Raw genomic sequence first — 15,529 nt, forward strand, 5'->3', positions numbered from 1 at the left:
ATGAGAACCAGTGATTCCATAAGCTCATATCAATTCCAAACTCCACATATTGAACACATAACGATCAAGATAGAAGCATAAGGGTTGAAACGGGGCTAAAGGTGTTTGGCTAACAAAGAAAGGATAGGGAAAACAAACGTTCTTTAAGCAATAGTGAGCAAAGTATTGAATTAGGCACTTAGAATTCCCTTTAGAACGCAGAAGTCAACTTTGAACACCCAAGGGGAAGTCACACAAAACTTTGGGCCATATTCAAACTTTTTGGGCCATTTCTTCAACAATCACACTTGTGAGTCCATTCTCACTTATTTTCACTCTTTTTCTTTCTTTTCTTCTTCTTTTTTTTTTCTCACATTTTTTTTTTCTTTTTCCCGTGCCTCCTTTAAGACTTAGGCACATACATACACACAAAAATCCCTTCCCCCACACTTATTTTCTGCAACATATTAATCAAAAGGAATTCATTTAAGTCATGCTCACTATACTTCAAGAACAAGGGTATAGGAAAGTCCTACTCTAGGCTAGGTAAGGGGTGATGTGGTTAGCAAAGAAAATAGGCTAAACGAGGCTCAACGGGGTTAAAACTAATATATACGAAATATGGGAAGTAAGGCTATTTGGCTATGGTGGCAACAACACAACTTCATCTTGATATATATTATGCAATTCAATGTCATGCTTTGAATGAAACGGATATAAGTTCTAGCATTTAGTTCTATCATGATACAATTGCATTCTAAGTAGCAACCAAGCAAGGAATAATGAGATCATGCAACAACTTTAGAAAACAAAGAATCACAGAAAATAACTCTCCAAAGAAGGTAATGGCTCGAGTCTCACAGGGTTGTAGCGTTTGTTTGAGTTCCTTCCTTCAAGCATGTTACAAAAACGAATTTTTCTTTTATGATTGCATGTGAAGTCATACATTATAACCATAACCAAGCATATACCAAGAGTAATTCAAACTTTTCTCTATGTTCATAACTCTTTTTAACAGTCATGCAATTACAAACCAAATCCTTATCATTTTGTTGGAAGGTACCCTAAGACACAAACACACAAAAATGACTCAAAACACTCTTTTTAGGCTTTTTAAAACATGTTTTTCAAATTTTTATGTGATTTTCGGAGTTATAAAACAAAACACACTAAAAACACTCTAAAACAACTTAAAAACACCTTAAAACAGCAAGGACCAACATTTGAAGTAATGGGTGACAAAATCCCACGAATTTGCATTAAATATACTTAGTTACCCCCCCACACTTAAATCAAACATTGTCCTCAATGTTTTAAGCATAGATTCACACAAAACATAAGTAAACACACAAAAAACATTTAAACATACTAAACATGGCAGAATGTAATTAACAAAGAGAAGAGTTTAGAGACGCAAATCTGGTTATGGAGTGTAAATTCCCTCTTCTCCTTGGTGATTGCATTGAGGCTTGATGTTGTTGATTCCACAGGGGTTCCTCCCATCGTTGATTTTCCTTTGTGCTACTATTGAAATGGGCAGCAGGATTCTTTTGGTCTCCCCTGAAGGTCTGAGCTTACTCCTTTGGTCTGTTTCTTTGTTCAATCTTTCCAATTCGTATTGAAAAGGGTTGGAGGATAACTCAGCCTATGTTTGTCTCCACATGCTTCAATGTATCATTTTCCTTTGCCTTGCTTGCTCCCCTTGCAGAAGTGGTCCCTTCTCTGGAAGTGTGTCAACCGTTGAAGATGACTACTCGAGAGCAACGCTAGGTAAGCAATCAGGAATCGATTCCAGGCAGTCGGTTCCAGAACAGAAGACTGACTCCAAGTGCCTCTGATTGCTTTCGTTTTACTTAGCCATGCGAGTAATAACAAGGACAAAGGAAAGGACAGGGAAAGAGCATGATATGAGATACTTTTGCTTTAGACCTTGATGATATGAGATACCTTTGCTTTTGAAGAAACGGCGAATGAATCAGCACATGTATTTGTTGTGGCTGTCTCCACATGCTTCGATCGACCGTTTCCTTCTGCCTTATTTGTACTCCAGGTTTCTGGTATCTTCTTTGGGGGAGAAAAAATTGAGTATTTCAAAAGGCGTTGCTGGGAGAGCGCCCTCAGAGGTGCGGAAGAGTCGGACATTTTCTTCAGGTTTGCCTTGGCATAAAAGACGAAGGTCGACATATATAGAGATAATATCAAGTGGTGGTACTGTTCTTTTACCCTTGTCGACAAACGTCTCTTCAATTTCTGAGCAAACGGCTCTTCGATTTCTGAACGGACGCCCCTTCGCTTTCTGAACGACACGTGGTAGTGCGGATGCGGCTCTGTCAGAGCTCTTTTGACAAAGTCGCACGCGTTTTCTGAAAAGCAGAGAAAGCGTCGCCGAAATTTACGCTTGTTGGCAAAAGTGTAGCTGCGATGATGACCTCCACGTGAACTTTTGACAAAGTTGAACGCGTCTTCTGAAAAGCCGAGAAAGCGTCGCCTAAATTACGCCGGAAATTCTGGCCTTTTGAATCGGTGGACGCGTCGCCTTGGCTTCTTATAGAGCTATCGATCAAAACAAACAAACACACTCTGAAGATTTCCCATTCTTGAAAATCGACTCCGGCCCTTTGAAATTTAACTCCATCTCTTCTCTTTGAACACTTTTGAAAAATGGCAAACTCATCGAACCTTAGCTTGGAATTGAGCCTTAGCAGTGATACGGGCGCGCCGCGTCAAGGTAACGTATGGCGCCCTTCTTTCTTATCTTCTAACGGTCCTCTTTCAGGTGAAGACTCCGTGATGCAGGACGCCACAACAGCTACAATAGTAGCTAGGAACCTCCTCACTCCAAAAGATAGTAGGCTGCTGTCAGGACGGTCCGATGAGTTGGCCGTTCAAGAGTCCCTCGCTCTCAGCGTTCAGTGTGCAGGCTCTGTGTCCAACATGGGCCAACGCCTTCTTGCTCGCTCCCGTCAGGTTGAATCGTTGATGGCAGAGGTAGAAAGTCTTAAGCAAGAGATCCAGCAGCTTAAGTATGAGAATAGAAGTTTGCACGTGCTTGCAAACAACTATTCGACGGGCATGAAGAGGAAGCTTGATGAACTGCAAGAGTCTGAAGGTCGGATTCAAAGCGACCGTCAAAGGTTTTCTGCTTATCTCCAGAGGCACCTTTTTCCTGGCTCATCCAGCGCTTGGCCAAGTATTGAGGCCTGGAATGCTCTATCTTCGATGCCTCCAGCTCCGATGCCTTCCGCTCCGATGCCTTCCGCTCCGATGCCTTCCGCTCCGATGCCTTCCGCTCCGATGCCTTCCGCTTCTATGCCTCCTGCTTCTATGCCTTCTGCTCCGACGCCTCGTAGTGGGGCTTCACGTAAACAACCTTTGTGAAGCTCCAACTTTCTCCATGTTTAGTATCTTTATTTAATATATAATTTTTTTTTTTTTTTTTTTTTTTTTTTTTTTTAAACATGCTTTGTTTATTCAGTGCATTGGGTTGCCTCCCAAGTAGCGCTTTCTTTTACGTCTTGCAGCCGGACGAAGAACCCAATCACTCCAGGATATGTTCACGAATCGGATGAGAACTCCGAGTCATGAACAAGTACCTAAAACAAGAAACAAAACAAGATTAAGAATCTAGAATAAAATAAAAACAAACGAAAATAAAACAATCCAAGGGATTAGCAAATTTTCTAATCCCCGGCAACGGCGCCAAAATTTGATGCGTAATTTATACGCACACAAATTAAACCCTCTTTTCGTCAAATTGTAGTATATGTATAAGTAGGGATCGTTCTAGACCGGGGATTAGGAGGGATTGTTAACCACTTGGATTTGACTCAAAAACGTAAAATAACAATATGAAACACTATACTAGACTCAAAGAATGCAAAACTAAACTTTAAAACACTAAGACAAACCAAAAGACTCAAAACAACACAAACACACTCAAATCTGCCTAAAAACCACTTTCTGGGCAGATTTGAGCACAAACACAAATTTGGACGAAATTAAGTAATAACTTGACTCAAGAACGTAAAAACACAATATAAAACACTAAACTAACTCAAAGAATGTAAAACTAATCACTTAAAACATTAAAACAAACCAAAAGACTCAAACATCACCCAAAACACTCAAAACTGCCTTAAAATCACTTTCTGGGCAGTTTTGAGCACTTTGGTGAATTTGGACGAAATTGGGAAATAAAATGAATCAAAACACTCATAAACACAAACTAAAACACTTTCTAACTAAATTGGACATTAAAGTAAAGGGGGATTTAGATTTATACGAAAATTAACTAAAATGCACAGATTCAAATTAAAGCAAAATGTAAATGTGAATGTGTGATAGAATTTGAATGGAATGAAGGCTAGCTAAGGGGTTCATCTCCATACATGTTATACTTGCATAATAAAATGATTTCCAATTGCATTTCAATAAACCATGAAACTCAACACCCCGGGTTAACCGTGATGCACTAATTAACCTTCAAATATTCCTAACGTTATTGAATTGGATGGGTTAGCGCATACAACAATTCAAAACATTCCCCACAAGTCCCCTACATGATTGCATAATAGAGATACAAGCAAGAATCATTACGCTCTATGAAAATTATAAGTGTTGACGAGGCATTCGTTACTATGGATTGCATGAAACTTATGCCAAGAATTCATTTAACGCGATTGTTTATAAGCAACCTCCACTACTTGTGAATATAAGTTCATAACTATTAGGTGAAACTCACTTATATTCTAGCGTCATATTCATGCATGAAAATTAAGCGTGCACTCTCAATAAACATACATAAATAAGTTATCAATCAAACGGTTAAACAAATTGAATCCACAACTTATAAAACGCAGTTAGAAGTATTCAAATCAAAATGCAAGCATAAACATATATTCGAATCACCCCCTAACCAAGGGGGTTTAGTTCCTCATGGTACAAAACAAAGAGAATCAAAGAAACACCTAAACATTCCAACAACTCAAACTTGAATTGTATGAACGTTTAGGCCCTCTTATCTTCCATTCCTCATTCGTACAAAACAAAGAGTATTGAAATTAAACATTGAAATCAAAGAAACACCTAAACATTCCAACAACTCAAACTTGAATTGTATGAACGTTTAGGCACTCTTCTCTTCCTCTTCGTTGTAGCACAAGGTCTAGGGATAGTTTGATGGTGTGAATGGTTTGGGGAGTGGTGGAAATAGAAGGATGGTGTTTGGATTGTAAGGGAGAGCACGGCACAAGGGAGTTTGATGGTCTACATTTCTGCAATGGATGAGTTTATGGAAGAGTGTTTGGAATGGGTGAATTTCTGGCACAAAGGCCTTATTTCTGTGGTGAATGGATTGTGTATGAATGAGAATGAATGAATGAGTATTTATAGGTGAAATGGGGGGAACATGACAGCTAGGTTGCATGTGCTAATGCTTGTGTGTGCATGTGAAATCTGCCAAGATGCATGTGATTAAAGGGTGGAATGAATGGAATGCAATCTGAAATGCATGTGAATTAAAACTAGAGTGATGATGATGAATGCATGTGCAAAGGAAGTGGATTTTCTGCAAATGCAAGGTGAATGTGCATGGCTGAAAATGCATGTGAAAGCATGTGAATTAAATGGATGTGAGTGGAAATGTGGCTGCAATGATGAAGTGAATGCATGTGTTGAATGATTAAAGTGCATGTGCAATGTTTTAAAGGATGGAATGATGGAGGAACAAGTGCATGTGAATGCATGGTGATAGCATGTGCACGGTTTTGGTTGGAATGATGGCAGATTGTGAAAACATGTGAATGCATGTGTTTGATGAATGATAAGTGGTGAATGATATGATAAGTGATAAGTGGTGAATGATAAGATAAGTGATAAGTGGTGAATGATAAGTGATGAATGATAAGTGGTGAATGATAAGATAAGTGATAAGTGGTGAATGATAAGTGATGAATGATAAGTGGTGAATGATATGATAAGTGGTGAATGATAAGTGATATGATATGTGATTATGATAAGTAATGGGAGCATGTGAGAGAATGAATAATGAATGCATGTGTATGGTTTTGGGAGAAAGGTGGAGATGCACGGCATAAGGGAATTGGAAAGGTTTAAATGTCCTAAAACTAAAGGGAACAAAGTTCCAACACTTTGGTCTTCAATTTCGTCCAACATTTTGGCGCCAAGCATAAGCTATCCATCCTTAGCCCAAAAGTGCTCCAAAAGTCTCCAAAATGCATCTTTTTGCTCCTTTAGCCCTTTGGACCTACAAACACACGAAAATAGCTTAAAGGACTAAAATAACTAAAGAAACATAACGTAAATGCACGAGAACAAGCCATTTAAGTCGCATGAATATGCTCCTATCAGATACAAATTCGTGAGATTTTATCACCACCCATAACTTCAAATGTTGTTCCTTGCTGTTTTAAGGTGTTTTTAAGTTATTTTAGAGTGTTTTAGTATGTTTTGTTTTTATAACTCCGAAAATCACATAAAAATTTGAAAAACATGTTTTAAAAAGCCTAAAAAGAGTGTTTTGAGTCGTTTTTGTGTGTTTGTGTCTTAGGGTACCTTCCAACACAATGATAAGGATTTGGTTTGTAATTGCATGACGGTTAAAAAGAGTTATAAACATAGAGAAAAGTTTGATTTACTCTTGGTATATGCTTGGTTATGGTTATAATGTATGACTTCACATGCAATCATAAAAGAACAATTCGTTTTTGTAACATGCTTGAAGGAAGGAACTCAAACAAACACTACAACCCTGTGAAACTCGAGCCATTACCTTCTTTGGAGAGTTATTTTCTGTGATTCTTTGTTTTCTAAAGTTGTTGCATGATCTCATTATTCCTTGCTTGGTTGCTACTTAGAATGCAATTGTATCATGATAGAACTAAATACTAGAACTTATATCCGTTTCATTCAAAGCATGACATTGAATTGCATAACATATATCAAGATGAAGTTGTGTAGTTGCCACCATAGCCAAATAGCCTTACTTCCCATATTTCGTATATATTAGTTTTAACCCTGTTGAGCCTCGTTTAGCCTATTTTCTTTGCTAACCACATCACCCCTTACCTAGCCTAGTATAGGACAGTCCACACCCTTGTTCTTAAAAGATAGTGAGCATGACTTAAATGAATTCCTTTTGAGTACATTATGAAAGAAAATGAGTGTGGGGGAGAGAATGTTTTGTTCTTAAGTGTTTATGTATGTTTTGAGAGTCAAAAGAAAAGGAAAAAAAAAAATTGTGAAAAACATATGAAAAAGAAAAACAGAAAATAAAAGAAAGAAAGGAAAAAGAGCTTGTTCCCCCTTGTTGTTCAAAAGATTGAGTTTTCATTCAGAAGTGAATTCTACGTTAATTCAAATGCTTTGCTCACTATTGCTTTAAGAATGTTTGTTTATCCTTCACCTTTCATTGTTAGCCAATACCCTAGCCCCGTTACACCCCTTTGACTTCTATCTTGATCGTTATGTGTTCAATAATGTGGAGTTTGGAATTGATATGAGCTTATGGAATCACTGGTTCTCGTTCTAAGTAGTGGCATTCCATTCATGAGATCATATCTAAACATGCTTATTAACTCCAGAAATTGCTTCCTTTGAAATACATATATGTGAGTGTTCGTTTTTATGTTTACATCAATCTTCTCACATATAACTAGTTTAAGGTGTGTAGTCAGAAAATCTGAGAGAAAATTGAGTGCATATATTGTAAGGAATTGAGCAAATTCTCTAAGGCATGTTACTACATTCAAAATATAGTTTTAAATGCTTAATTGTGAATTAGTATGTGGTGACTATGATTAAGTATGTACTTAAGTGTAAAGATAACCAAAATCTGTGGGAATAATGATTTTTAACATGTCATGTGCATTGGAAATCCCTGAGACGATTGTTGGAAGGTGTAGGTTGTGTTTTGTTCGTTTTGTTTTGTTTTTGGTTTCTTTTGTTTTGTTTTGCTCGAGGACTAGCAAAAGCTAAGTGTGGGGGAATTTGATAGGAGCATATTTAGGCGACTTACTTAGCTTGTTTTCGTGCATTTATATTGTTAATTCATAGTTGTTTTTGGCGTTTAAGCCATTTTCGTGTGTTTTTAGGTTCATGTGGCTAAGGAAGCAAAAAGATGCATTTTGGAGCATTTTGGAGCAAAATTGGACTTGGAAGGGATAACTTATACTTGGAGCAAAAGGAATGGACGAAATTGAAGAGTTGATGTCACAAGGATTCCTACTTGAAGTAGCCACACACCTTCCACATTTCAGCCACATGCACTTGTTCCTCCATCATTGCACCAACAACAACCAAACATGCACTCCCTTTAATCACATGCATAAATCAGCCACATGCATCTCCCATCACCATATCAGATTTCCATCATATTCACATGCATTCCATCCTTTAAAACATTGCACATGCACTCCCATCCATTTCATCATTGCAGCCAACACATGCTTTCACATGCATTTTCAGATTGTCCCCTTGCACATGCAGCCACATATTCATTGCACATGCAATTCCAACCCACATGCATCCTTTAATCATTCAAACATGCAGCCACATTCCCTCCTAGCTGTCATGTTCCCCCCATTTCACCTATAAATAAGCATCCATTGCATTCATTCTAATTCAATTCGTCCATATTCAGAAAATCATCCAAAACACCACCAAAAATCATCCGTGAGTTTCCCTACTAATCCAAACACCACTCCAACCACTCCCCATCCCTCCAAAACACTTCACACTATCCCAAAACTCACCTTAGACGTTGTGATACAACAACGAGGAAGATAAGAGTGCCTAAACGTTCATACAATTCAAGTTTGAGTTGTTGGAATGTTTAGGTGTTTCTTTGATTTCAATGTTTAAATTCAATTCTCTTTGTTTTGTACGTATGAGGAATGGAAGAGAAGAGTGCCTAAACGTTCATACAATTCAAGTTTGAGTTGTTGGAATGTTTAGGTGTTTCTTTGATTTCAAAGTTATGAGGAACTAAACCCCCCTTGGCTAGAGGGGGATTCGAAATAAATGTTTATGCTTGCATTTTGATTTGATTACTTCTAATTGCGTTTCATAAGTTGTGGATTCAATTTGTTTAACTATTTGATTGATAACTTATTTATGTATGTTTATTGAGAGTGCACACTTAATTTTCATGCATGAATTTGACGCTAGAATATAAGTGAGTTTCACCTAATAGTTACAAACTTATATTCACAAGTAGTGGAGGTTGCTTATAAACAATCGCGTTAAACGAATTCTTGGCATAAGTTTCATGCAATCATAGTAACGAATGCCCCGTCAACACTTATAATTTTCATAGAGCGTAATGATTCTTGCTTGTATCTCTATTATGCAATCATGTAGGGGACTTGTGGGGAATGTTTTGGGTTGTCGTATGCAATCATCCAATTCAATAACGTTAGGAAGATTTGAAGGTTAATTAGTGCATCACGGTTAACTTGGGGTGTTGAGAATTAATGATTTATTGAAATGCAATTGGAAATCATTTTATTATGCAAGTATAACATGTATGGAGATGAACCCCTTAGCCATTCTATCATCCATTCATTCCATTCCATCAAATTTGTTTTACAATCTGTTTAGTTTATTAACTTGTTTTGTTATTTCAATTTTCGTATAAATCTAAATCCCCCTTTACTTTAATGTCCAATTTAGTTAGAAATCAATTTAGTTTGTACTTTTAAGTGTTTTGATTCATTTTATTTCCCAATTTCGTCCAGATTCACCAAAGTGCTCAAAACTGCCCAGAAAGTGATTTTAAGGCAGTTTTGAGTGTTTTGGGTGATGTTTGAGTCTTTTGGTTTGTTTTAATGTTTTAAGTGTTTAGTTTTACATTCTTTGAGTTAGTTTAGTGTTTTATATTGTGTTTTTACGTTCTTGAGTCAAGTTATTACTTAATTTCGTCCAAATTTGTGTTTGTGCTCAAATCTGCCCAGAAAGTGGTTTTTAGGCAGATTTGAGTGTGTTTGTGTTGTTTTGAGTCTTTTGGTTTGTCTTAGTGTTTTAAAGTTTAGTTTTGCATTCTTTGAGTCTAGTATAGTGTTTCATATTGTTATTTTACGTTTTTGAGTCAAATCCAAGTGATTAACAATCCCTCCTAATCCCCGGTCCAGAACGATCCCTACTTATACTTATACTACAATTTGACGAAAAGAGGGTTTAATTTATGCGCGTATAATTCTCGCATCAAATTTTGGCGCCGTTGCCGGGGATTAGTAAATTTGCTAATCTCTTGGATTGTTCGTTTCTGTTATGTATTTTAGTTTTAGTTTTTGATTTGTGTTTTGTTTGATTGATTTTAAGTACTAGAGAAGCACAACATGGCACTTGATAATGCTTCTCTTTTGTCACAGCTCAAGGAAAGGTCCCAAATGCAAAGTGTTGATATATTTGATCTTCAATCAAGGAATAACGTGTTTTCCAATACTTACAGTTCAGATTGGAGTGATCATTCAAACTCTATGTGGTGGGAACCTCAACATGTTCAAGAAGAAGGATATTGGCAGCCATATGAGGAGTTCTATTCAAGACCTATACACCCACCACAACCTCATATTCAATATGCCCAACCAAATTTAAGTTCGTCAATAGATTATAATCAAAAGCTTAACGAATTAATTTGTTTGGTGCAGGGCTCACAAAATCAAGACAATGAGGCTCGACAAGAAGACAAAAGGTTGGACCACTTGGACAAGCAAATTGGGCAGATAGCGGAGTTCGTAGGACAATTTTGCGACCAAGGCAAACTCCCTAGTTCAACCATTGTAAATCCGAAGGGAGGATTTGAAGCACCTTTGTCAGAAGCACTTATTGTTCCTACGCCATCTAATTCAAGTAAGGTTGTTCCAATTAGTTCTAACCCCATTCCAACAAATATCCCTATTCCTTGCAGGTTCATGAATTCCAAGGAAGAAGAAAGTGAAAAAGACATCTTGGAAGCCCTTCCAAAGGTGCAAAGTAGGGAATGTCATGAATTCATCAAAGAGGACGTTCTTGAAACCACAAAATCCAAAGAAGTTAAATTTGATGACATTGGACTAGTCATAACCATCACTTGCAATCTGGCCAAGTCCAATATCCCTGAAACTTTCAAAGGAGTGGTGTTTGTCATTGAGTTCTTATCGGACAAAACAAGTAAGTTTTTTTTTCCAAATTCCATTACATTTTATACTAACTTGCTGTTTTTTATGAATCAGGCACCTACACTAGAATTCAAACCAATGCCGGTTCACTTCAAGTATCACCTTCCATTCAAGGACCAATTCCATGCCGTTTGATTTTATTTATGTAAAAAAAAAAAAAAAAAAAAAAAGAAAATCATTTATTAAAAAAGGTTACTAAACATGGAGAAAGGTGGAGCTTCACAAAGGTTGTTTACGTGAAGCCCCACTACGAGGCGCAGAAGCGGAAGGCATAGAAGCAGAAGGCATAGAAGCGGGAGGCATAGAAGCGGGAGGCATCGGAGCGGAAGGCATCGGAGCGGAAGGCATCGAAGCGGAAGGCATCGGAGCGGAAGCCATCGGAGCGGGAGGCATCGGAGCTAGAGCATTCCAGGCCTCAATACTTGGCCAAGCGCTGGATGACCCAGGAAAAAGGTGCCTCTGGAGATAAGACGCAAACCTTTGACGGTCGCTTTGAATCCGACCTTCAGTCTCTTGCAGTTCATCAAGCTTCCTCTTCATGCCCGACGAATAGTTATTTGCAAGCACATGCAAACTTCTATTCTCGTACTTAAGCTGCTGAATCTCTTGCTTAAGACTTTCTACCTCTGCCATCAATGATTCCACCTGACGGGAGCGGGCAAGCAGGCGTTGGCCCATGTTGGACACAGAACTCGCACACTGAACACTAAGTGCGAGGGACTCTTGAACGGCCAACTCATCGGACCGTCCTGACAGCAGCCTACTATCTTTTGGAGTGAGGAGGTTCCTAGCTACTATTGTAGCTGTTGTGGCGTCCTGCATCACGGAGTCTTCACCTGTGAGAGGACCGTTAGAAGATAAGAAAGAAGGGCGCCATACGTTACCTTGACGCGGCGCGCCCGTATCACTGCTAAGGCTCAATTCCAAGCTAAGGTTCGATGAGTTTGCCATTTTTCTAAAGTGTTCAAAGAGAAGGGATGGAGTTAAATTTCAAAAGGCCGGAGTCGATTTTCAAGAATGGGAAATCTTCAGAGTGTGTTTGTTGTGGTGATCAATAGCTCTATAAAAAGCCAAGGCGACACGTCCTCCGATTCAAAAAGCCGGAATTTCCGGCGTAATTTAGGCGACGCGTTCTCGGCTTTTCAGAAGACGTGTTCAGACTTTGTCAAAAGATTTCTTCTTTTCAGAAAACACGTGGAGGCCATCATTGATAGGAGCATATTCATGCGACTTAAATGGCTTGTTCTCGTGCATTTACGTTATGTTTCTTTAGTTATTTTAGTACTTTAAGCTATTTTCGTGTGTTTGTAGGTCCAAAGGGCTAAAGGAGCAAAAAGATGCATTTTGGAGACTTTTGGAGCACTTTTGGGCTAAGGATGGATAGCTTATGCTTGGAGCCAAAGTGTTGGACGAAATTGAAGACCTAATTGAAGACCAAAGTGTTGGAACCTTGTTCCCATTAGTTTTAGGACATTTAAACCTTTCCAATTCCCTTATGCCGTGCATCTCCACAATCCCATTCATCAACACATGCATTCACATGCTTTCACAACCTAATCCACATGCTTTCCCATTACTTATCATCACCACATATCATACATTTACCACTTATCACTTATCATCACCACATATCATATCACTTATCATAACCACTTATCACTTATCATAACCATACACTTATCACTTATCATACTCATAATCATTCACACCTTGCAGCCACATGCATTCCCCTTTTGCACATGCTTTCCCAATTCATTAAAACATTGCAGCCACATGCATTTCCCCCTTTATCATTTCTGCACATGCACTTTGCCTTTCATTATTGCACCACAAATCAGCACATTCACCTTCATTTCCAGATTGTCCCCTTGCACATGCAGCCACATATTCATTGCACATGCATTTCCACCCTTTAATCACATGCATAAATCAGCCACATGCATCTCCCATCACCATTCCAGATTTCCACCAAGTTCCTAGCTGTCATGTTCCCCCCATTTCACCTATAAATAAGCATCCATTGCAGCCACAATTCATTCATTCCATTCACAACACAATACACTCTTCCATACACATTCATTCACGCCAGAAATTCATTCCCTCTCTCTAACACAGCCACACTTCAGCATCCTTCATATTTTCTGCCCAAAAACACTCCTTGCCTTCCCTATTAATCCAAACACCACTCCCCAAACCATTCACACCATCAAACTATCCTTAGACCTTGTGCTACAACGAAGAGGAAGATAAGAGTGCCTAAACGTTCATACAATTCAATTTTGAGTTGTTGGAATGTTTAGGTGTTTCTTTGATTTCAAAGTTATGAGGAACTAAACCCCCCTTGGTTAGGGGGTGATTCAAATATATGTTTATGCTTGCATTTTGATTTGAATACTTCTAATTGCGTTTCATAAGTTGTGGATTCAATTCGTTTAACTGTTTGATTGATAACTTATTTATGTATGTTCATTGAGAGTGCACACTTAATTTTCATGCATGAATATGACGCTAGAATATAAGTGAGTTTCACCTAATCGTTATGAACTTATATTCACAAGTAGTGGAGGTTGCTTATAAACAATCGCGTTAAATGAATTCTTGGCATAAGTTTCATGCAATCCATAGTAACGAATGCCTCGTCAACACTTATAATTTTCATAGAGCGTAATGATTCTTGCTTGTATCTCTTCTATGCATTCATGTTGAGGACTGATGCGAAAATAGTTAAACACACAAATTAACCCTATGGATGACAATTGTAGTAAATGAGCAAATAGGGATCGTTCTAGACCGGGGATTAACTAGGGATGCTAATCAATGTGAAATTGACTCAAACACGTAAGAACACAATATAAAACACTTACTAGACTCAAAGAATGCAAAACTAAACTTTAAAACACTAAAACAAACCAAAAGACTCAAACATCACCCAAAACACTCAAAACTGCCTTAAAAACACTTTCTGGGCAGTTTTGGACACTTTGGTGAATTTGGACGAATTTGTGTAACAAATTGAATCAAAACACTTAAAAACACAAACTAAGACACTTTCTAACTAAGTTGGACACTAAAGTAAAGGGGGATTAAGGTTTTGACGAAATTAAATTAAATAAAACAAGTTAATAAACTAGGCAGATTGTATAAACGGATTTGAGAAACAAGATGATGGATGGATTAGTTAGAGGTCCATTCTCCACACATGACACATTTATATATGAATCGATTCTCCAATTGCTTTTCATTATCTATGATGCTCAACACCCCAAGTTAACCGTGATGCACTAATTAACTCTCAAATTTTCCTTATGTTATTGAATTGGATGATGCATGCGACAATTCAAATCATTCTCCAATGGTTCTCAACATGAATGCATAGAAGAGATACAATGAGAGATCATTATGCTCTATGAGAATTATAAGTGTTGACGAGGCAATTGTAACTATGAATGCATGATACTTTTGCCGAGAATTCAATTAACGCGGTTGTGACTAGCAACCTTCACTACTCATGTTTATAAACTTGTGACGATTAGGTGAAACTCGTTTATAAACTAGCATCGAGTTTATGCATGAAGACTAAGTATGCATCCCTAATCAACATACAAAAACAAGTTTTTAATAAACATGATAATTGAATTACAATCACAACTTAACAAATCACAATTGGAAGAAATCAATTCATATTTCAAACATGTTCATGGCTTCAAACTTTCCCCTAACTAATTAGGGGTTTAGCCACTCATGATTACAACAAACTTAGAGAGTAATAACAAAGTAAACATTGAAAACAAGAATCGAAGTACACCTAAAAATTCCAACAACTCAATCTTGAATTGTATGAACGTTTAGGCCTCTTCTCCTCTAGTTGCTGCGGCACAAGGGGTTTTGGTGAGTTTTGGGGGTTATGGATGATGTAGAATGATGTGTTTAGGGTAGGGATGGATGTAGGGGAAGGCAAGGAGTGTTTTTGGGCAGAAAATATGAAGAATGGTGGAGTATGGCTGTGTTAGAGAGAGGGAATGAATTTCTGGCGTGAATGAATGTGAATATGAGATGGTTTTCTGAATATGGAAGAGTGAGTGATTTGTGGCTGCAATGGGTGCTTATTTATAGGTGAAAAAGAGGGAATATGACAGCTAGGAACTTGGTGGAAAGCTGAAAATGCATGTGCAATGTTTTGGGAGAAAATGGGAGTGCATGTGGCTGCAATGGATTAAAGGGTGAATGCATGTGCAATGATGAAGTGGGATGGCTGAAATTGTAAGGGGAATGCATGTGGGTGAATGTGTGGCTGCATGGTTGAATGATTAAAGGGTGCATGTGGCTGAATTGGTGGTGCAAAGAGAATGAATAATGAAATGGGAAAGCATGTG

Source organism: Pyrus communis, chromosome 5 (assembly GCF_963583255.1).
Source record: "Pyrus communis chromosome 5, drPyrComm1.1, whole genome shotgun sequence".
NCBI classification, from domain to species: Eukaryota; Viridiplantae; Streptophyta; class Magnoliopsida; order Rosales; family Rosaceae; genus Pyrus; species Pyrus communis.